This window comes from Saccopteryx leptura, chromosome 11, assembly GCF_036850995.1.
Source record: "Saccopteryx leptura isolate mSacLep1 chromosome 11, mSacLep1_pri_phased_curated, whole genome shotgun sequence".
NCBI classification, from domain to species: Eukaryota; Metazoa; Chordata; class Mammalia; order Chiroptera; family Emballonuridae; genus Saccopteryx; species Saccopteryx leptura.
The window spans coordinates 61186659-61208637 of record NC_089513.1 but is presented as its reverse complement, the minus strand read 5'-3'; the positions used below and the strand labels follow the sequence as shown (position 1 = coordinate 61208637).

The following is a 21979-nucleotide window of genomic DNA, read 5'->3' as shown; positions in this document are numbered from 1 at the left end:
AGGTTGCCGGTTTGAAACCCTGGCTTTGCCTGGTCAAGGCACATATGGGAGTTGATGCTTCCAGCTCCTCCCCCCCCTTCTCTCTCTCTCTCTGTCTCTCCCTCTCCTCTCTAAAATGAATAAATAAATTAAAAATAAAAATAAATAAAATTCTACAAATAATTGTAGGTGCACTATATACAAATTTCTGAGAAATATGTTATAATAATTAAGTCAAATATTAAAGAAAAAAATAAAGTCCAAGTGTGCTTTTATGGTAATTAAACAAAATAATTAAACTTATTCTGACATTAAAAAACACTTTTATGTTACATTTTTTGAGTTATGCTTTCTAGAATTCATAAAAAAAGGGTTATAAAATAAAAAATGACAAAAAAGTTATCTTTTTATATATATAGATACATTCTTAGTAAGATTTAGTAAATTTGGCAGGTCCCGTCGTGAATGTGTTAAGTTTTTTCACTCTTATGTTTATGAGAAACATGAGTCTGATGTGTCCTAGCCATTTCTTCAATGTTTGGGCATATATTTGAAAGGCAAACTCTCATTTCCTTGTCAATACATTGAAGAATTCCTCTTTTCTTACTCTTATTGTGTTGAGTGCAGAAAACCCCCACCATACATATCATCTTAACTTTACACCAGACAACGGATAGAAAAAACTTACCTCCAGTCTTTCTGGGGAACATGAAGGGTAGTGTAAACCATCCACCACCACAGCTTAACATGACGCCAAGGTCGCTGGCTTGAGCCCAAAGGTCGCTGGCTTGAAGCCCAAGGTCGCTGGCTTGAGCAAGGGATCACTCGGTCTGCTGTAGGCCCCCCTCCCCCATCAAGGCACATATGAAAAAGTAATCAATGAACAACTAAAGTGCTGCAATGAAGAACTGATGCTTCTCATCTCTCTCCATTCCTGTCTGTCCCTCAATAATTTGTCCTAAATAAGAGAAAAGCAAGGACTGCTGTACCTTTCCAGGAGCTATATAAAGTCCTGATTCTTTCAAAGATTTTGTAACAATATTCTAATTGTTGCAAAATCATCAGCAGTATCTTTATCTGTATGAGGGATAAGAATATCATCTATGTAATGAATTATGTACGCCTTAGGGTGCTGCCTTTGTACTGGAGAGATAGCTTGAGCAACATATTTCTGGCACAAAGTAGGACTGTTAGCCATACCTTGAGGCAAAACTCTCCACTGGTCTTGCTACACCGGAGCCTGGAAATTAAGTGAAGGAACACTGAACACAAAACACTTGCAATCATGAGGGCTTAAAGGAATAATAAAAAAGCAATTCTTTAATATCAATAATAATAAGGTATTACTTTTAAAACACTACTATAGTTGAATATTAAAGCAAAAACAATAGCAAGTAGGGAGCATATTATGATTATAGTCCTTTGCTCATTTACTACAGTATATAAAAGGCCAGCAGTGAGCGTTACTCACTGGCCCCATTAAGAGGTCTGACTCGGAACACAATCCTGAGTATGAGCGCATCATCCTCATATGCTTCTCTATTGTAATGGCGTTGTCCAGGGGTCCCCACACTTTTTACACAGGGGGCCAGTTCACTGTCCCTCAGACCGTTGGAGGGCCGGACTATAAAAAAAACTATGAACAAATTCCTATGCACACTGCACATATCTTATTTTAAAGTAAAAAAACAAAACGGGAACAAATACAATATTTAAAATAAAGAATAAGTAAATTTAAATCAACAAACTGACCAGTATTTCAATGGGAACTATGCTCCTCTCACTGACCACCAATGAAAGAGGTGCCCCTTCCAGAAGTGCGGTGGGGGCCGGATAAATGGCCTCAGGGGGCCGCATGTGGCCCGCGGGCTGTAGTTTGGGGACCCCTGGCGTTGTCTTTCTTGATTTGGATCAAAGTCCAGCAGTTCTACCTGGTCCAGTTCATCAGTCTCTTCTACTTCCATCCTTGCAGGTAGGAATTTTCCAGCAAAGAACACTTATCAGGAGACAGCCATTTTTAGAAAAGTTTACCTTCAATTCAATGATTAAGCAACCCTTTTCCCATGGTCTACGATAAACTGGCATGCTTTCATTTAGCACACACTTGATATCTCCATGCTTGGTAGTGCGACCTGGCTGAAAGGTGATGACTGTGGTTTGGTTGTCAAGAGTAGCTATCGGCTTTTGGAAGCCACACAATGCTTCAGCCGCTTGAAAAGGTCTTCCCCTCATGGAATGAAAACAGCATGGTCCTTCTGATCTAAAACAATGATAATATCTCCTGGCTCCAGTCCTGGTTCTTGGTCTCCTTCCCCATGGAATGTTATCTTCTGGCCATCTTTCATGCCTTTGTCCATCTGAACTTGCAGAATCGTTTTCTCTTGAACGATATTCCATCATTGCAACTTTTACATCTATCTTTAGGACTGATCTATTCCCCATGGCCCTGGCACTCCATGCACACAGACCGAATTGGCTGGATCACTCCAGGTTCTATCTGATGGATTCTTTTTTTTTTTTTTTTTTTGTATTTTTCCGAAGCTGGAAACGGGAAGAGACAGTCAGACAGACTCCCGCATGCGCCCAACCGGGATCCACCCGGTACGCCCACCAGGGGGCGACGCTCTGCCCACCAGGGGGCGATACTCTGCCCCTCCGGGGCATTGCTCTGTTGCGACCAGAGCCACTCTAGCGCCTGGGGCAGAGGCCAAGGAGCCATCCCCAGTGCCCGGGCCATCTTTGCTCCAATGGAGCCTCGCTGGGGGAGGGGAAGAGAGACAGAGAGGAAGGAGAGGGGGGAGGGGTGGAGAAGCAGATGGGTGCTTCTCCTGTGTGCCCTGACCGGGAATCAAACCCGGAACCCCTTGCATGCCAGGCCGATGCTCTACCACTGAGCCAACCGGCCAGGGCCTGATGGATTCTTATTTACATCCCAGTGCCTCGGCAGTGGGACAGCACTCTACTAATCCTTTCTTACCACCTCAGCCTCGTGTTCGTCACAAATCACATTCTTTTGCAGAGCTGGCTTTCTTGTTGCACCATTATATAAGTCTTCTAAGATTACTGAGAGCTGAGACACAATATTTTTACCTCTCCTTTCTCTCTGCATTCTTCCTCCTCCTCCAAAAAAATTATCAAAGATGTCCATGGGGGAGCCAAAACTGCCACTTGCTCCACCTTCTTCTTTTTCTTTTTTTAGTGAAAAAAGAGAGAGAGAGGGACAGACAGGAAGGGAGAGAAATGAGAGGCATCAACTCATAGCTGTGGCACCTTAGTTGGTCATTGATTGCTTCTCATATATACCTTGACCTGGGGGCTCCAGCTGAGACAGTGACCCCTTACTCAAACCAGTGACCTTAGGCTCATGCCAGTGACCATGGGCTTCAATCCAGTGACCTTTGGGCTCAAGCCAGTGACCATGGGCTTCAATCCAGTGACCATGGGCTTCAATTCAGTGACCTTTGGGCTCAAGCCAGTGACCATGGGCTTCAATCCAGTGACCTTTGGGCTCAAGCCAGTGACCATGGGCTTCAAGCCAGTGACCTTTGGGCTCAAGCCAGTGACCATGGGCTTCAAGCCAGTGACCTTTGGGCTCAAGCCAGCAACCATGAAGTCATGTCTATGATTCCACACTCAAGCTGGTGACACCATGCTCAAACTAGTGAGCCCACACTCAAGCCAGTGACCTTGGGGTTTCAAACCTGGGTCCTCAGGGTCCCAAGTCTACATCCTATCCACTGCACCACTGCCTGGTCAGACTGTTCCACCTTCTTTAATTGCTTGTTTTCCTCCTTTTTCATATAATTCCCTTTTCTTTGCATCAGAGAGCACTTTGTAAGCTTGAGAAATCTGTTTAAACCTCTCTCCTTCATTTGGATTCTTATCAGAGTGGTACTTCAAGAACTTTCTGTAAGCTTTTTTCAGTTCTTCCTGGGTAGCACTGGGTTTGACCAGAGGCAGATTAAGGTCGGTTGAGGCCCAGACACAGAAGAAAATATTGGGTCCCTTAAAAAGAAGAGAGAGAGCCTGACCTGTGGTGGTGCAGTGAATAAAGTGACAACCTGGAATGCTGAGGTGGCTGATTCGAGACCGTGGGCTTGCCTGGTCAAGGCACATATGGGAGTTGATGCTTCCTGCTCCTCCTCCCTTCTCTCTCTCTCCCTCTCTCTCTCTTGCCTCTCTAAAATGAATATATAAAAGCTTTTAAAAAATAAAGAGAGGGCCCTGGCCGGTTGGCTCAGCGGTAGAGCGTCAGCCTGGCGTGCAGGAGTCCCGGGTTCGATTCCCGGCCAGGGAACACAGGAGGGGCACCCATCTGCTTCTCCACCCCTCCCCCTCTGCTTCCTCTCTGTCTGTCTCTTCCCTCCCGCAGCCAAGGCTCCATTGGAGCAGAGATGGCCCGGGCGCTGGGGATGGCTCTGTGGCCTCTGCCTCAGGCGCTAGAATGGCTCTGGATGCGACAGAGCAATGCCCCAGAGGGGCAGAGCATCGCCCCCGGTGGGCATGCTGGGTGGATCCCCGTTTTCAGCTTCAGAAAAATGAAAAAATAAAATAAAAATTAAAAATAAAGAGAGACATGGAAAATAAAAATACATGTTAACTATGTTTTTAAGTAAATAAAAAATATTATGTACTATTAATGTTAAAATTGCACAGATGAAACCAAACTTGGTGTCATTAGAAAAAAGTATATATATATATATAGTTGGGGTTTTACAGGGCCTTTCAGAAGTCGGGCCAAGGGCGCGCGCCCTGTGTGCCCACCGTTAAATCCACCTCTGGTTTTGACCCCCAAAACATCATAGTAAGTGGTTTATTTCACCATTTTTGAGAGGTGGTGAGCTGGCCGAGGCTGGTGTGGAGGAGCAGGAAAGAGAGCGTTTCTGTGCGCAGCTCCGAAAGCCGCCACTCCTCTGACTCTCACTGAATGTTCTGGAAAGTTCCCCACTTGCGTCATAATTTAAATGACATTACAAAGAGACTATCCTAGATCAAATATTATTTCCCACTTATTTTTTTATCCTATAACTTTGTTACATTGTAACATTTTCTCCATATAACCTCTCTAAGAAATGATCCTGTCCTGGCCGGTTGGCTCAGCGGTAGAGCGTCGGCCTGGCATGCGGGGGACCTGGGTTCGATTCCCGGCCAGGGCACATAGGAGAAGCACTCATTTGCTTCTCCACCCCCCACCTCCTTCCTCTCTGTCTCTCTCTTCCCCTCCAGCAGCCAAGGCTCCATTGGAGCAAAGATGGCCCAAGCGCTGGGGATGGCTCCTTGGCCTCTGCCCCGGGCGCTAGAGTGGCTCTGGTTGCAGCAGAGCGGCGCCCCGGAGGGGCAGAGCATCGCCCCCTGGTGGGCAGAGCGTTGCCCCTGGTGGGCGTGCCGGGTGGATCCCGGTCGGGCGCATGCGGGAGTCTATCTGACTGTCTCTCCCGGTTTCCAGCTTCAGAAAAATACAAAAAAAAAAAAAAAAAAAAAAAAAGAAATGATCCTCTGTAATTGTTTACTTGTTCACCTTTTTTTTGTTTTTTATTATTTTAAAGTTTTTATTTAGAAATTTAATGAAGTGACATTGATCAATAAGAGTACATAGGTTTCAGGTAAATATTTCTATAGCATTTGAATTGTTGATTGTGTTGTGTGCCCATCACCCAAAGTCAAATCATTTTCTGTCACCTTATATTTGTTCTTCTTTACTCCCCTTCCCCCGGTAACCACTTTACTTTTATCTATGTCTATGAGTCTCATTTTTATATCCCACCTATGTGTGAAATCATATAGTTCTTAGCTTTTTCTGATTTACTTATTTCACTCAGTATAATGTTCTCAAGTTCCATCCATGTTGTTGTAAATGGCACTGTCATCATTTCTTATGGCTGAGTAGTATTCCATTGTATACACGTACCACATCTTCTTTCTCCCTCCTAGAATATTAGCTTCATGAGATGGTACTCAGTGAATATTTCTTGAATGACTGGTAAATTCACTGCTCTCCTATTCCCCACCCCCACCCCTCTTCTCTCACATAAAAAACTCCCACATTTTGTCCAAGACTAGTCTAGCAAGAATATATGAGACAAAACACCATTACAGGACATATTGGAAGGTGCTACAACTCTCGCATTGAAGATGAAAGAAGAGTTCATGAGCCAAAGAATGCCAGTGGCTTCTAAAGTTGGAATAGGTAAAGAAACAAATTCTCCTTTAGAGCCTTCAGAAGGAATGCAGCCCTGCCAACACCTTAATTTTAACCCAGTAATACCCAGTGGGATTTCTGACTTACAGAATTGTAAGATAATAAATCAGTGTTGCTTTTGAGCCAATAAAAAAAATTACAGGTCCTGGCCGGTTGGCTCAGCGGTAGAGCGTCGGCCTGGCGTGTGGGGGACCCGGGTTCAATTCCCAGCCAGGGCACATAGGAGAAGCGCCCATTTGCTTCTCCACCCCCGCCTCCTCCTTCCTCTCTGTCTCTCTCTTCCCCTCCCGCAGCCAAGGCTCCATTGGAGCAAAGATGGCCCGGGCACTGGGGATGGCTCCTTGGCCTCTGCCCAGGCGTTAGAGTGGCTCTGGTCGCAGCAGAGCGACTCCCCGGAGGGGCAGAGCATCGCCCCCGGGTGGGCAGAGCTTCGCCCCTGGTGGGCGTGCCGGGTGGATCCCGGTCGGGCGCATGCGGGAGTCTGTCTGACTGTCTCTCCCCGTTTCCAGCTTCAGAAAAATACAAAAAAAAAAAAATTACAATGCTGTATTAGGTAAAGCAACACTAGCTGCTATAACAAACAGACATCCAAATGATTTAGATCTCAAACAAAATAGAAGCAGGTGTTCTCCATACATTGAGTTGGAGTATCAGACTCTTTCTACCTTGTGGTACAACCATTCCCAAGGATCTTGTCATTGTCTAAATACAGCTAGTGGCAGAGGAAGAACTTTGTGGCGTTGGAACATCCTCTTCACCAGTGCTTTGGTATGGAAGTGATACATATACTCCTACTCACATTACTTTGGCAAGAGTTAGTCATATTGCACACCTTGATGGAAGAGGAAGTAGAAATCTGGGACTGGGTCAGGCAGCTGCCTTCCAGCAACAGCTGTATGCTATGAAAGAGAAAATAAATGCAGGTGAGCAGCTTTCTGCCTCTGCAATCTGAAAAAGGCTAAAGGAAGCAAAGGAGTAGGCTGTCCAGGAGAAGCACCTGATGTAGCCACGGTGGCAAGAATCGTCAAGGGAAGGGATGAAGTGCTGAGGTAACTCGTGAAGGGTGAGTAAGACTCTGCTGGGCAAAGGAAAAGGAAGGCAAAGGCAAAGGAAGGTTACTGCCAGCGGAGGGACTAGTATATGCAAAGGTTTGGGAAAAGAGAGCGTGTCAGAACTCATTCCAGAACTTGCTGATGGTTCAGAGTTCTTTTTTTTTACAAAGACAAAGAGAGAGTCAGAGAAAGGGATAGACAGACAGGAACAGAGAGAGATGAGGAGCATCAATCATTAGTTTTTCGTTGCGTTTTGCAACACCTTAGTTGTTCATTGATTGCTTTCTCATATGTGCCTTGACCGCGGGCCTTCAGCACACCAAGTAACCCCTTGCTCAAGCCAGCGACCTTGGGTCCAAGCTGGAGAGCTTTTGCTCAAACCAGATGAGCCCGCGCTCAAGCTGGCAACCTTGGGGTCTTGAACCTGGGTCCTCCGCATCCCAGTCCGATGCTCTATCCACTGCGCCACCGCCTGGTCAGGCAATGGTTCAGAGTTCTTAGAGAACATTTAGAAGGGAGGAAGCAGAAAGTGAGACCAGGTCATGATAGGTTATGAATGTCTTAGATCCAAATATTGACAAGGTCTTTTTCCATTTCCTAGTATTGACAATAGAGATCAAACTTGAGGACAGAGCTTTGAGAACATCACGTTTAAGGATGATTAAGGACATCTGCTAAGATGAAGGCACTGACAGGCCCTGCCTCAGGAATGTGCAGAGAAGTGGCAGGACTGGTCTTACCACAGTGACTCATCCTCTGTATGAGCACAGTGCCGGAAGAGGTGAGACAAGGAATCATGTAGTTGTAGGTTCTTTGGGAAGTATAGATTTTTTTTTCCTTCCACACCATCACCAAGGTGAGGTAGTTCCAGTTTTATGAAACTTCAGGAAGTATCAAAATTACCTCCAAACTTGGCAGCTAAAAACAAGCACTTGTTGTTACCTCATGGTTTCTGAAAGGCTCACCTGCTTGAGCCCAAGGTCGCGGGCTTGAGCAAGGGGTCACGTGGTCTGCTATAGCGCCCCAGTCAAGGCACATAGGAGAAAGCAATCAATGAGCAACTAAGGTGCCGCAACAAAGAATTGATGCTTCTCATCTCTCTCCCTTCTGTCTGTCTGTCCCTATCTGTCCCTCTATCTCTCTCTGTCTCTGCCACCCACACAAAAAAGAATGAGTGCCCCAGACCTGGCTGGTTGGCTCAGTGATAGAGCATCAGCCTGGTGTGTGGAGTGTGTGGATGTCCCAGGTTTGATTCCTGGTCAGGGCACACAGGAGAAGCACCCATCTGCTTCTCCACCCTTCCCCCTTTCACCTCTCCCCCCCCCCACCTCATCGCAGCCATCACTAGATTGATTTGAGCGAGTTGGCCCTGAGTGCTGAGGATAGCTCCCTGGCCTCCACCTCAGGCACTAAGAATACCTCGGTTGCTGACTAACGGAGAAATGCCCCACATGGGCAGAGCGTCGCTCCATAGGGGGCTTGCCGAGTGGATCCTGGTTGGGCGCATGTGGGAGTCTCTCTGCCTCCCCTCCTCTCACTTAATAAAAAAGAGATTTAGCTATCTATGGGCTTTTACTTTCTGGACTTTCCTGCTTCTGTTCTCCCCATCCCTTATTTTTCCAGCTTCTCCCTCTCATTTATCTGTCTTTATTGTACTGCTATGTGGCTGATACCATATTAGGGAACTGGCGACCAACAGTCTAGGTATGGTGAGGCCTTTTCTGGCTTAAAGACTCATCTAGACCCTGCATACATGCAGGAATGCATGGGGGCAATTTATCCTCTCCCCCTTTTGCTTGTCCCAGCTTATTTCTAACTAGTTACCTAACCGAACACTTAGCTCTTCACTAGCTGATCTCCATAGAGCTGCTCATGACAGCTTCCCCAGAGCAAGGAATGCAAATAAGAGAAATAGAGATGGAGTCTCCAGTATAGAAACTATGCTTTTTTTTATAACTTAATATCAAAAAAAGACATTTCTTGCCTGGCCTGTGGTGGCACAGTGGATAAAGCATCTACCTGAAATGCTGAGGTTGCTGGTTCAAAACCCTGGACTTGCCTGGTCAAGACACATATGACAACCAATCAATGAACAGCTAAAGTAAAGCAAGTATGAGTTACTTCTTGCTCCCCACACTTTCCTCTCTCTGTAAAATCAATAAATAGATTTTTAAAACAAACAAACAAACAAACATCTTTTCACTTCTGCTGTAAATTTGGTTCATACCAAAGGGTGTGAATACCAGAAAGTAAGAATCATTGAGGTCATTTTAGAGACTGCCTACCCAACACATATACATTATTTTGTAATCTACTTGTTTTTTGTTTGTTTGTTTATTTGAGATATAATCTATATACCACAGCCCTGGCCAAGTAGGCCAGTTGGTTGGAGCATTATTCCAACATCCGGGGTCAGGGCACATACAAGGAGCAACCAATGACAGGATGGATAAGTGGAACAACAAATTGATCTCTCTCTCTCTCTCTCTTCCTTCCTTTTTCTCTAAAATCAATTAATAAAATTATTTAAAAATTCATACACCACAAAATTTACCATCCACCAGTTTAAAAGTGTCTTATTAAAAAAAAAAGTGTCTAATTCAGTGGTTTTTAGTATATTCACAGGCTGTGAAAACATAATCATTTATCATTTCATCAACGTATAAAGAAACTCTGTGCAGTTCCTCCCCATTTCCCACTTCTCCAGCCCCTGGCACCCATCAATCTTTCTGTCTGTATGGATTTGCCTATTCCGGATAATACATATAAATACAATATCTAGATATTATGTCTACATACACATATTAATTGTAATACATTATGTAGCCTTTTGTTTCTGGCTTCTTAGCAATAACGTTTTCAAGATGCATCTGTGTTGTAGCATGTATTAATAATACTCATTCTTTTTTTACGGCAAAAAAAAATTACATGGTGTGGCTATATACCACATTTTGTTTATCTATGTATCAGTTGATGAACATGTGGATTATTTTCCTGTTTTTCTTAGTTTGTTTTTTTTTTTTGTATTTTTCTGAAGTTGGAAACAGGGAGGCAGACAGACAGACTCCCGCATGCGCCCAAATGAGATCCACCCGGCACACCCACCAGGCGGTGATGCTCTGCCCATCTGCGACGTCGCTCTGTTGCAACCAGAGCCATTCTAGTGCCTGAGGCAGAGGCCACAGAGCCATCCTCAGTGCCCGGGCCTACTTTGTTCCAATGGAGCCTTGGCTGCGGGAAGGGAAGAGAGAGACAGAGAGGAAGGAGAGGGGAAGGGGTGGAGAAGCAGATAGGCGCTTCTCCTGTGTGCCTTGGCCGGGAATCGAACCTGGGACTCCTGCACGCCAGGCCAACGCTCTACCACTGTGCCAACCAGCCAGGGCGTTTGTTTTTCTTCGTTTTTTAAAAAATTTTATTTATTGATTTTACAGAAAGGAAGGGAGACAGAAACACTGATGTGTGTTCCACTTATTTATACATTCATTGGTTGATTTCTTCAATGTGCCCTGAGCAGAGATAGAACTTGCAACCTTTGCATATTGGGATGATAATCAGAGCAATGGGCAACCTGGCCAGGGCCTGAATAGTTTTTCCCTTTTGGCTATTATGAATCATGCTGCTAATCAACTTCATGTACAAGATTTTTGTGAACATGTGTTTTCAATTATTTTGGGTATAATCCTGGCTGGTCATTTGGTAACTCTATATTTAACTTAAAATTTATATATATATATTGAGTTTACAAAGAGAGAAGGGGAGAGAAACAACACTTTGCTGTTCCACATGTTCATGCATTCACTGGTTGACTCTTGTCTGTTCCCTGACTGCTGATGGAAGCCACAGCCTTGGTGGGTTGGCACAATGCTCCAACTAACTGAACCACTTGGCCAAGGCTATATTAACTTTCTGAGGAACTTGTCAACTTTTTCCAAAGCTACTACATCACTTCATATTCCCACATTACTGTATGAGAATTCAGATTTCTTTGGGTTTTTTTTTTTGTATTTTTCTGAAGCTGGAAACGGGGAGAGACAGTCAGACAGACTCCCGCATGTGCCCGACCGGGATCCACCCGGCACGCCCACCAGGGGGCGACACTCTGCCCACCAGGGGGCGATGCTCTGCCCCTCTGGCAGGTCGCTCTGCCGCGACCAGAGCCACTCTAGCGCCTGGGGCAGAGGCCAAGGAGCCATCCCCAGCGCCTGGGCCATCTCTGCTCCAATGTAGCCTCAGCTGCGGGAGGGGAAGAGAGAGACAGAGAGGAAGGAGGGGGGGGTGGAGAAGCAAATGGGCGCTTCTCCTATGTGCCCTGGCCGGGAATCGAACCCGGGTCCCCCGCATGCCAGGCTAATGCTCTACCGCTGAGCCAACCGCCCAGGGCCCAGATTTCTTTTTTTTTTTCTTTTTCTTTTTACAGAGAGTCAGAGAGAGGGATAGACAGGGACAGACAGACAGGAATGGAGAGATGCAGAGATGAGAAGCATCAATCATTAGTTTTTCGTTGCCCATTGCGTGCAACACCTTAGTTGTTCATTGATCGCTTTCTCATATGTGCTTTGACCGTGAGCCTTCAGGAGACCAAGTAACAAGCCAGCGACCTTGGGTCCAAGCTGGTGAGCTTTTGCTCAAACCAGATGAGCCCGCGCTCAAGCTGGTGACCTCGGGGTCTTGAACCTGGGTCCTCCGCATCCCAGTCCGACGCTCTATCCACTGCGCCACCGCCTGCTCAGGCTGATTTCTTTTTTGTTAAATATATTTTATTTAGTTAGTTTTGGGTTTTTGTGTGTGTGTGACAGAGACAGAGAGAAACAGAGAGAGGGACAGATAGGGGCAGACAGGAAGGGAGAGATATGAGAAGCATCAAGTCTTCATTGTGGCTCCTCAGTTTTTCATTGAAAGTTTTAAACTTTCATGAAGTCCTATTAACTTTTTTTTTTCTTCTTTTTTTAATTTTCTGAAGCTGGAAACGGGGAGAGACAGTCAGACAGACTCCCGCATGAGCCCGACCGGGATCCACCCGGCACGCCCACCAGGGGCTGACGCTCTGCCCACCAGGGGGCGATGCTCTGCCCATCCTGGGCGTCGCTCTGCCGCAACCAGAGCCACTTTAGCACCTAGGGCAGAGGCCAAGGAGCCATCCTCAGCGCCCGGGCCATCTTTGCTCCAATGGAGCCTTGGCTGCGGGAGGGGAAGAGAGAGACAGAGAGGAAGGGGGGGGGGGTGGAGAAGCAAATGGGCGCTTCTCCTATGTGCCCTGGCCGGGAATCGAACCCGGGTCCCCCGCACGCCAGGACGCTCTACCGCAGAGCCAACCAGCCAGGGCCCTATTAACTTTTTCATTGTTTGCTTGTGGTTTACAAATTATATCTAAGAAACCATTGTACAACTCAACATCATGAAGATTTACATCTATACTTTTTCTAAGAGTTTTATAGTTTTAGCGCCTACTTTTAGGTTTTTGATCCATTTTGAATTATTTTTGTGTATGGTATAAGAAAGAAATTTAACTTCATTTCTTTGCAGTTGCCCAGTACCATTTCTTGAAAAGATACATCCATCCCCATTAAATGCTTGGCTCCCTTACTGAAATCAACTGACTGCAGACATATGGGTTTATTTCTGGACTCTGAAATCTAATCCATTCATCTACTACAGGGGTCGGGAACCTATGGCTCGCGAGCCAGATGTAGCTCTTTTGATGGCTGCATCTGGCTCGCAGACAAATCTTTAAAAAAAATAATAATAATGTGCCTGACCGGTGGTGGCGCAGTGGATAAAGCGTTGACCTAGAACACTGAGATCACCGGTTCAAAACCCTGGGCTTGCCTGGTCAAGGCACATATGGGAGTTGATGCTTCTTGCTCCTCCCCCTTTCTCTCTGTCTCCTCTCTAAAAAAAATAAAATAATAATAATAATGTTAAAAATATAAAACATTCTCATGTATTACAATCCATTCATTTCCTACTGCTCATGTTCATGGTTGCAGGTAGCTAGAGCCAATCACAGCTGTCCTCCGGGACAACACCAAATTTTTATTGGATAATGCGTAATGTACATGGGTCGTTGTATGGCTCTCATGGAATTACTTTTTTTTTTTTTTTTTTTTGTGGCAGAGACAGAGAGAGTCAGAGAGAGGAACAGGTAGGGACAGACAGGAAGGGAAAGAGATGAGAAACATCAATTCTTCCTTGCGGCTCCTTAGTTATTCATTGATTGATTTTTCATATGTGCCTTGACGGGGGGGGGGGGGGGGGGGGCTACAGCAGATTGAGTGACCCCTTGCTCAAGCCAGTGACCTTGGGCTCAAGCTGGTGAGCCTTGCTCAAACCAGATGAGCTGCGCTCAAGCTGGCGACCTCGGGGTATCGAACCCGGGTCCTCCACATCCCAGTCCGACACTCTATCCACTGCGCCACCGCCTGGTCAGGCACGAAATTACATTTTAAAATATGTGGCATTCATGGCTCTCTCAGCCAAAAAGGTTCCCAACCTCTGGGTTAAAGGAACACATTTTTTTTTTTTACAAGAGACACAGAGAGTCAGATAGACAGGGACAGAGATAAGAAGCATCAGTCATTAGTATTTCATTGCGCATTGTGACACCTTAGTTGTTTATTGATTGCTCTCTCACATGTGCCTTGATTGCAGGCCTTCAGCAGACCCAGTAACCCCTTGCTCGAGCCAGCGACCTTGGGTCCAAGCTGGTGAACTTTTGCTCAAACCAGAACCTTCGCTCAAGCTGGTGACCTCGGGGTCTCGAACCTAGGTCTTCAGCATCCCAGTCCGATGCTCTATCCACTGCGCCACCACCTGGTCAGGCAAAGGAACACATTTTTGAGATCCACTTATATCAGGCTCCAGATTGGGTATTAGTTTGGTTGATTTTTAATTTTGTTTCCCCTTCCACAAATATAATTCTGAATCCTGACTGGGACCAGGAGTTAGAGTCATTTCTAGATTCTCATTTGCTACATGAAACAGACAAGGTCCCCTGACCTGTGGTGGCGCAGTGGGATAAAGCATTGACCTGGAACACTTAGGTCGCCAGTTCAAAGCCCTGGGCTTGCCTGGTCAAGGCAGATATGGGAGTTGTTGCTTCCTGCTCCTGCCCCTTTCTCTCTCTCTCTCTCTCTCTCTTTCTCTCCTCTTTAAAATGAATAAAATCTTTAAAAAAAAAAACAGACGAGGTCTTGGAGGTACAGGAGAAGATATTCAGCATATAAATAAAGGGTAATTTAGCTGGATAAAACCTATGAGAAAAGGAATCGGGATGGCAGGATTGAAGGAGCTTTGAGAGATCAGAGCTGGAGGCGTGGAGAAGAGGGTTCAGGCAGACAGGGCAGCCAGTGCTACAGCCCAGCACACAGTGGGGAGAGCCTGACAGAGGAAGGAGGCCACGTGGAAGGTAGGAACACTGGGAGATCAAGTCAAAGGTGTCAGCAGGGCCCAGAGGCTGCAAGGCCTGGCGAGGGAGTGGCTGAAGGGTTTGGAGCAGGAGAGCAACAAGCTCTGGTTCACTTTTTAAAAGGCTGCTCTGGCAGCCTGTAAGTGGAGAAAGGACTGCACTGACCTGGGAGGGAGGCAGGCAGAGGAAGTAGAGGCCAGACAGGAGAAGATGGTAAGTGGTCAGCAGCAGCCTGAAGTGGCAAGTTCCTTTACTACTCCCTACACAATGTAACCATAATGTCTCCATTCTCTCAGCCGCCCTCAGATAAAGCAGTTAGGGAGCAGTCTGGTTTGAGGTTGAGGACCTCACCTTAGGAGGAAACTCAAGTCAGCTGTTCACCCATTCTTTTTTTTTTTAACTTATGTATGTATTTTTTACAGAGAGAGTGAGTCAGAGAGAGAGATAGACAAGAACAGACAGACAGGAACAGAGAGAGATGAGAAGCATCAATCATTAGTTTTTCATTGCGCGTTGCAACACCTTAGTTGTTCATTGATTGCTTTCTCATATGTGCCCTGACCACAGGCCTTCAGCAGACTGAGTAACCCCTTGTTGGACCCAGCAACCTTGGGTTCAAGCTGGTAGGCTTTTGCTCAAACCAGATGAGCCCGTGCTCAAGCTGGCGACCTTGGGGTCTCGAACCTGGGTCCTCTGAATCCCAGTCCGACGCTCCATCCACTGCGCCACCGCCTGGTCAGGCTGTTCACCCATTCTTGACTAGTAGGGGATTTCAGGATATACAAGATTGGACAAGCAATAACTGTATGAAATAAAATTATGAGCCTTGCAAAGATCACAGGAGGCTTTCCACTACTACACTTTTCAAAGGTGTCAACTCCTGTGGGGCCTTTGTCTGCTTTGCCAGGTGGCCTAGCAGGGTCCAACACGCACACATTTTGAGTTAGCACTTGTGTAGGGTTAGTGGTATAACATGAAGCATCAAGTACTGAGTTGAAGGTGGGTTTGAATCCCATTCAACAAATATTTATTGAAGACCTACTGCCTGACCTGTGGTGGCGCAGTGAATAAAGCGTTGACCTGGAAATGCTGAGGTCGCCGGTTCGAAACGCTGGGCTTGCCTGGTCAAGGCACATATGGGAGTTGATGCTTCCAGCTTCTCCCCCCTTCTCTCTGTCTCTCTCCTCTCTCTCTCTCTCTCTCTCTCTCTCCCTCTCTCCTCTCTAAAAATGAATAAATAAAATATAAAAATATTGAAGACCTACTGTTCCTGTGCACAGTTAGGGTCCCTGCTCTAGTGGGGATGATGGGTGTGAAATAGGTTTACTTTAGAACAGGGGTCAGGAACCTATGGCTCATGAGCCAGATGGGGCTCTTTGGATGGCTGCATCTGGCTCGCAAATTTTTAATAAAAAAAATAATGTTAAAAATATAAAACATTCTCATGTATTACAATCCATTCATTTCCTACCGCTCATGTTCATGGTTGCAGGTGGCTGGAGCCAATCACAGCTGTCCTCCGGGACAACACCAAATTTTTATTGGATAATGCATAACGTACACGAGTTGTTGTATGGCTCTCACGGAATTACATTTTAAAATATGTGGCGTTCATGGCTCTCTCAGCCAAAAAGTTTCCCGACCCCTGTCTTAGAAGTTTCTATTTCCAATCAATATATGCTTCACATTCATTCAGTATTAATTTTAGAGCTGGCCTTTTCTTTTTATATATATATATTATTTATTTATTTATTTTTAGAGAGAGAGGAGAGAGAGGAGAGAGAGAGAGAAGGGGGAGGAGCAGGAAGCATCAACTCCCATATGTGCCTTGACCAGGCAAGCCCAGGGTTTTAAACTGGCAACCTCAGTGTTCCAGGTCGACGCTTTATCCCACTGTGCCACCACAGGTCAGGCTAGAGCTGGCCTTTTCTAATTGAGCATGGAGAAAAATAAATCTGGAGGTATCAAAATTTCCCCACTTTGGCCTGACCAGGTGGTGGCACAATGGATAGAGCGTTGGACTGGGATGCAGAGGACCCAGGTTCGAGACCCTGAGGTCGCCAGCTTGAGCGCAGGCTCATCTGGTTTAAGCAAAAGCTCACCAGCGTGGACCCAAGGTCGCTGGCTCGAACAAGGGGTTACTCGGCCTGCTGAAGGCCCGCAGTCAAGGCACATATGAGAAAGCAATGAACTAAGGTGTCAAAAACATAAAACTGATGATTGATGCTTCCCATCTCTTTCGTTCCTGTCTGTCTGTCTGTATCTATCCCTCTTGCTGACTCTATCTCTGACCCTGTGTAAAAAAAAAAAGTTCCCCACTTTGGCCATTTCAAGCTGAAACTTTTCTATTTCAGTAAATACTTGCAAGTTAACTTGTAGGATTATTAAACTGGGGCTGGTGTTCTTGGGGTTTGTTGACCTTAGAGGCACAATTTCCAATGTAAATTTTAGTTTTCTTTGTATACCTGCAGAGTCTGAACAAATTTCAAGGGTTCTTTGTTCAGACTCGCAATTAAGTAGTTTTAATTGAAAAACACAAAAATTAAAACCAGCCATCTATTCTTTTTTTTTTTCATTTTTCCGAAGCTGGAAACGGGGAGGCAGTCAGACAGACTCCCGCATGCGCCCGACCGGGATCCACCCGGCATGCCCACCAGGGGGCGATGTTCTGCCCCTCTGGGGCGTCACTCTGCTGCATCCAGAGCCATTCTAGTGCCTGAGGCAGAGGCCACAGAGCCATCCCCAGCGCCCGGGCCATCTTTGCTCCAATGGAGCCTTGGCTGTGGGAGGGGAAGAGAGAGACAGAGAGGAAGGAGAGGGGGAGGGGTGGAGAAGCAGATGGGCGCTTCTCCTGTGTGCCCTGGCCGGGAATCGAACCCAGGACTCCTGCACACCAGGCCGACGCTCTACCGCTGAGCCAACTGGCCAGGGCCCAGCCATCTATTCTTTATCCCACCATCCTCCCTTAGCCTGGGTTCTCTCAACACTTAACCTTCAGTTTCACCTTGAGGATTTTCTAAAAACAGCTCCAATAAAGTCCAACCCTCTACCACAAACATGGTGTTGGGCAGATAAAATATATTATGCTCACTTTGTTAAAGATGGCGCTGCCCACGTGGAAGCCCGTCACCCAGGTGATTGCTTAGGATGGGCATGATTATGTTAATATGTGTTGGGGGAGGACTTTCGTGCCAAAAGGTTTTTGGGGGTTTTTTTGTTTGTTTTTTGTTTTTTACAGAGACAGAGAGTCAGAAAGAGGGATAGATAGGGACAGACAGGAACAGAAAGATGAGAAGCATCAATCATCAGTTTTTTGTTGCGACACCTTAGTTGTTCATTGATTGCTTTCTCATATGTGCCTTGACTGTGGGCCTTCAGCAGACCGAGTAACCCCTTTCTCAAGCCAGCAACCTTGGATCCAAGCTGGTGAGCTTTTGCTCAAACCAGATGAGTCTGCGCTCAACCTGGCAACCTCAGGGTCTCGAACTTGGGTCCTCAGCATCCCAGTCCAAAGCTCTATCCGCTGCACCACCGCCTGGTCAGGCTCGCACCAAAAGGTTTTAGAAGGAAGAGAGATCACATTGTTCCGGGAGAAGAGTGATTACGTTCTAGGAGCCCATGCTGTAGGAGAGCAGAGAAACGCCACATGGAGGAGGCCAGGAGAAGCAGCCAAGATGGCGGAGTGCTGAAGGAGAAGCCAGTTTGTGCAGAGTTTATGCAGAGAAAAGGAGACAGGGAACAGAGGTGAATAAGTCTGGTGGGCTAGAAACCTTTGATTCTAGGAAACTCAGATAAGTCATTAGCTTTGTGAGCACTGAATGAGTGGGTTTTGGAGCCCAGTGTGTGTTTTTACTTGCCTGCTGGGTGCAAACTAGGATTAAAGGTAATGGCCCACCAGTTCTTGGCTCTGTTATTTCATTACTGACTGTCTGAATCCAATGCGAACCTGCACTGGCCAGGCAGCTGTGATGGTGGCCATGGCTACTGGCTTTACACATGGGAAGGCCATGGATTCCAAAAAACAACTCACCCAAGTTCACCAAAAGGAAGACGAGGATTTGTTGGAACACAAATGGGTCCTGCTGGTACCAAAGCACAGGTCCAAGCCCTGGGTGGGTGTGTGGCCAGTGGCTGCCACCGTCGTGGCCATGCAGGTTCTCCCTGAATTCGGGCAGACAGTAAAGAAACAGTGGAGCCAAAAAATGGTGGGCCATTCCTTTATTAAAGTTTCGCACTGGCCAACGAGCAAACACACAGGGAAAACACTTCCCTTTCACTCAGGGCTCCCAAAGCCCTGACACATTCTCTGGTTTCACAACCAGAAGAATCTTCTCTGGTTCCTCCTAGAATTAAAGGCCCCATCAGTCTCATTGAAGCTCACAAAGCCCCTCAGCTCTGGTTCCCCATCTGTACACCTTCTCTCTCTCTCTCTCTCTGCCAAACTGATTTCTTCTTCAGCACTCTGCACTCTCTGCTCTCCCTGCAAAATTGGCTGGGTCCACAAAAGACCCCTCATCCAGCAAACATTAACAAAGCAATGGCCGCTCCCAAGCAGGAATGCAATCTGTAATTGGCAATCAACTGCCCTGCTCTGAGGGCAAGCACACATGTGGCTGCCCAGCACCATTTTTTAACAATAAAAGTGAACAAACTCAAAAAATACAAATTTTAAAAACTCATTTGCCCAACAGTGGGCTTCTTTGAAATCCTGTCACACTATGCCAAGTAAATGTAATGTAAGAAAATGTCCAGATCGGTAAGAATTTTTCTAAGAAAGTTTATTTGAGCCCAATTGTCAAGAATTGCCAGGAAGCAAAGTCTCAACAGATTGAGAAAACACTCCGGAAAAAGGCAGTTTTACCACTCATTTTATACATCACAATTAAAGGGGAAGACATGAGGGGGTTACAGGAACCCACTGATGATAGATTTGGGAGTCAGGAGAAAGCAAAGCAGGGGAAATCTTTGTGATTGGATAAAAAGTAAAAATATATATACTCAAACTTTTTACATAGGCAGGTATGAGATAGTTAACATGATAATAACAACGACTGGATTTGTGTTTTCTGCTCTGGTGGGATGGCTGCACCCCGAGGGGAAAAGAAGAAAAGATCACCCTTACATTTCAGAGGCATGTTATTGTAGATGCAAAGGAGGACAGGCCCAATTTAGTAGGCACTGACCTTTGTTAGAGAAAAATACCTCCCTAGGACAGAACTACCCACGCTGAACTGCTTTTAGTGAGAAAGTTTTCATTTCAGACCATCCTGTGTGGCTATGTTAGGTCTCTGAGTTTGTAAGGCCACCCTGCAGGCCCCCCCTAGAGTTTGTCAGGATTAGCATGTGGCCCCTTTTTGTCCACACCCTGAAGGCTGGCAGGACCCCAGCTCTAGCCACTAACTACTTCCTACAGGCCTTAGTTACTCCATCTGCATAATGAGGTCAGTGGAATGAAACCACATTATTCTCTGCCAGCTCCCAAAGCCTGGAATTAGTCTTCCATGAGAAATCTGAAATCTGGACTGCATTTTTGCCTGAAATCACCTGTTTTGTTTTAATCCTGGAACTAATTTATATTTTTTTATAAGCACTGGATGAAATGAAGAGTCCAACCAGTGGGTCTTGGGAATAGCCTGGCTTCTATAACTGGAAGTTCACCTGTCTTCTATGTTGTAAGGTACCAGAAAGCTGAAAATTGATACTGATATTCTGGGAGGAAAGGTCAGGCTTTCCTATCAGGCTTTCCTGTCCCGTCCCTCCTTTGGGGAGGGGAGGGAGAAGAATGTAGATGTTTCTGGCTGCAAGAACAATGGGTCATTTAGTTTTATATCTAAAATAAAGGTTAATGGAGAAACTTCTCTTTCAATGGGAGACAGAATTTACACACCACCGTACATTGATTGTAGTTCCTCCCCCTTCCTGGAATCTTGAGAATAAAATACCTCTAGGCTAATGAGGGAAGATGAACCCTAAAAGATTTGTAAACATCTTTGATTGTGTTACCTTGAAAGTTTTAATGTTTGTGTGTATCCCCTAAACAAATGTCAGCTTGTGCCATAATGTCATGCTCTCTCCCGCCTGTGTGTGATCAAGGGTATATGAGCAGCCCCTGAACTATTTTTGGGCCTGCACAATTTGGGTCTACTGTTCCGTGTCAGCCATATGTGGCCGGCATATTTATTAAATCTCCTCCTTTAATAAAACTCTTCAAAATTCATCTGGACTGGGTGTCTCTACGTGAACTCGATGAAGTGAGTTACGGTGCCTTTCAGAATTTGGGGTACGGTACTTTGTAACATCTCAACTCTGCTGAACCTGTCCACTCTGGTGATAAACCCACTTTCGGACTGGCCAGCCCTTCCTTGTTGAAACTCCCTCCTCCTCCTCTGCGTCCATGACCCCAGCCACACCTAGTTTCTTCCTTCCTCTTCCATTCTTCCTGTGACTCCAATGGAGCAGCTTCCCTTTTCCACCATTTCCACGTCCTTCCTTTCCCGTGCCCAGACTGTTGCTGCCACCAGGTCCAGATTCACATTTCCACAGACCTTCTCTCCAGTGATGGTGGCATGAATGGCATTCTGAGAGGTGCCCTTGGTGTCCACACTGGGGTTCCATCAAGGGTATTACTCTCTGCTGTCCCTTTGACTTTTCAGAGACCTGAGCTCAAGCCCTACCTGGCCACGCCCTCTCCACTTGGGTTCCCTGGGCCAGCTCTCTTCCGGGCATTCACATTTCACATCCAGGCACTCTGGTCCAGCCAGAGGGCCAGCTTGCTCCTCCCCTATGTGCCCTCTGCTCATTCTTGAAAGGCTCCCTCTCCTGAGCAGACAACTGTCCATGGGTTGGGGCATCTGCATCTTGCTGCTTCTCTTATCCTCCCTGAGTCTTGGCCCACAAACCACAGACAGCACACACCTTGCATTTCAGAACTTGAGGTCTTGGTTCAAACATGCAGTCTCTGCAAGACTCTTTTCACTTCCCAGCGCTGCTTCCAGGGTTCAGCTTTAGGGCACTTTCAGAAACCCAGCTAGGTCCTGACATTCCAGAGGTTGCAGGTTCCATCCCTGGTCAGGGTACATACAAAACTCAACCAATGACGGGATGAATAAGTGGAACAAGAAATCAATGTCTCTTTCTCTCTTTCTAAACTATAAAACAGAAAAAATGAAACCCTGGCAAATAGTACCATTCTCCTATGGCTGTACTCACTACTCTGATGGGCAGGGTTTTCAGGGCTCCATGGTCCTGAACCACCATCCCCTCAACCCCACCCCCCAAAAAACCCACCCAGTTTCACCTTTCCCAGACTCAATTATTGGTCTCCTGGAGCTTACTCACTAGCTC

At 46.2% G+C, this 21979-nt stretch overlaps 1 pseudogene; it reads right to left on the bottom strand.

The window, feature by feature from the left end:
• LOC136382916 (dnaJ homolog subfamily A member 1-like) overlaps positions 1-18785 on the bottom strand; it is a 33970-nt pseudogene extending 15185 nt beyond the window's left edge.
• Positions 18786-21979: the final 3194 nt, after the last annotated feature.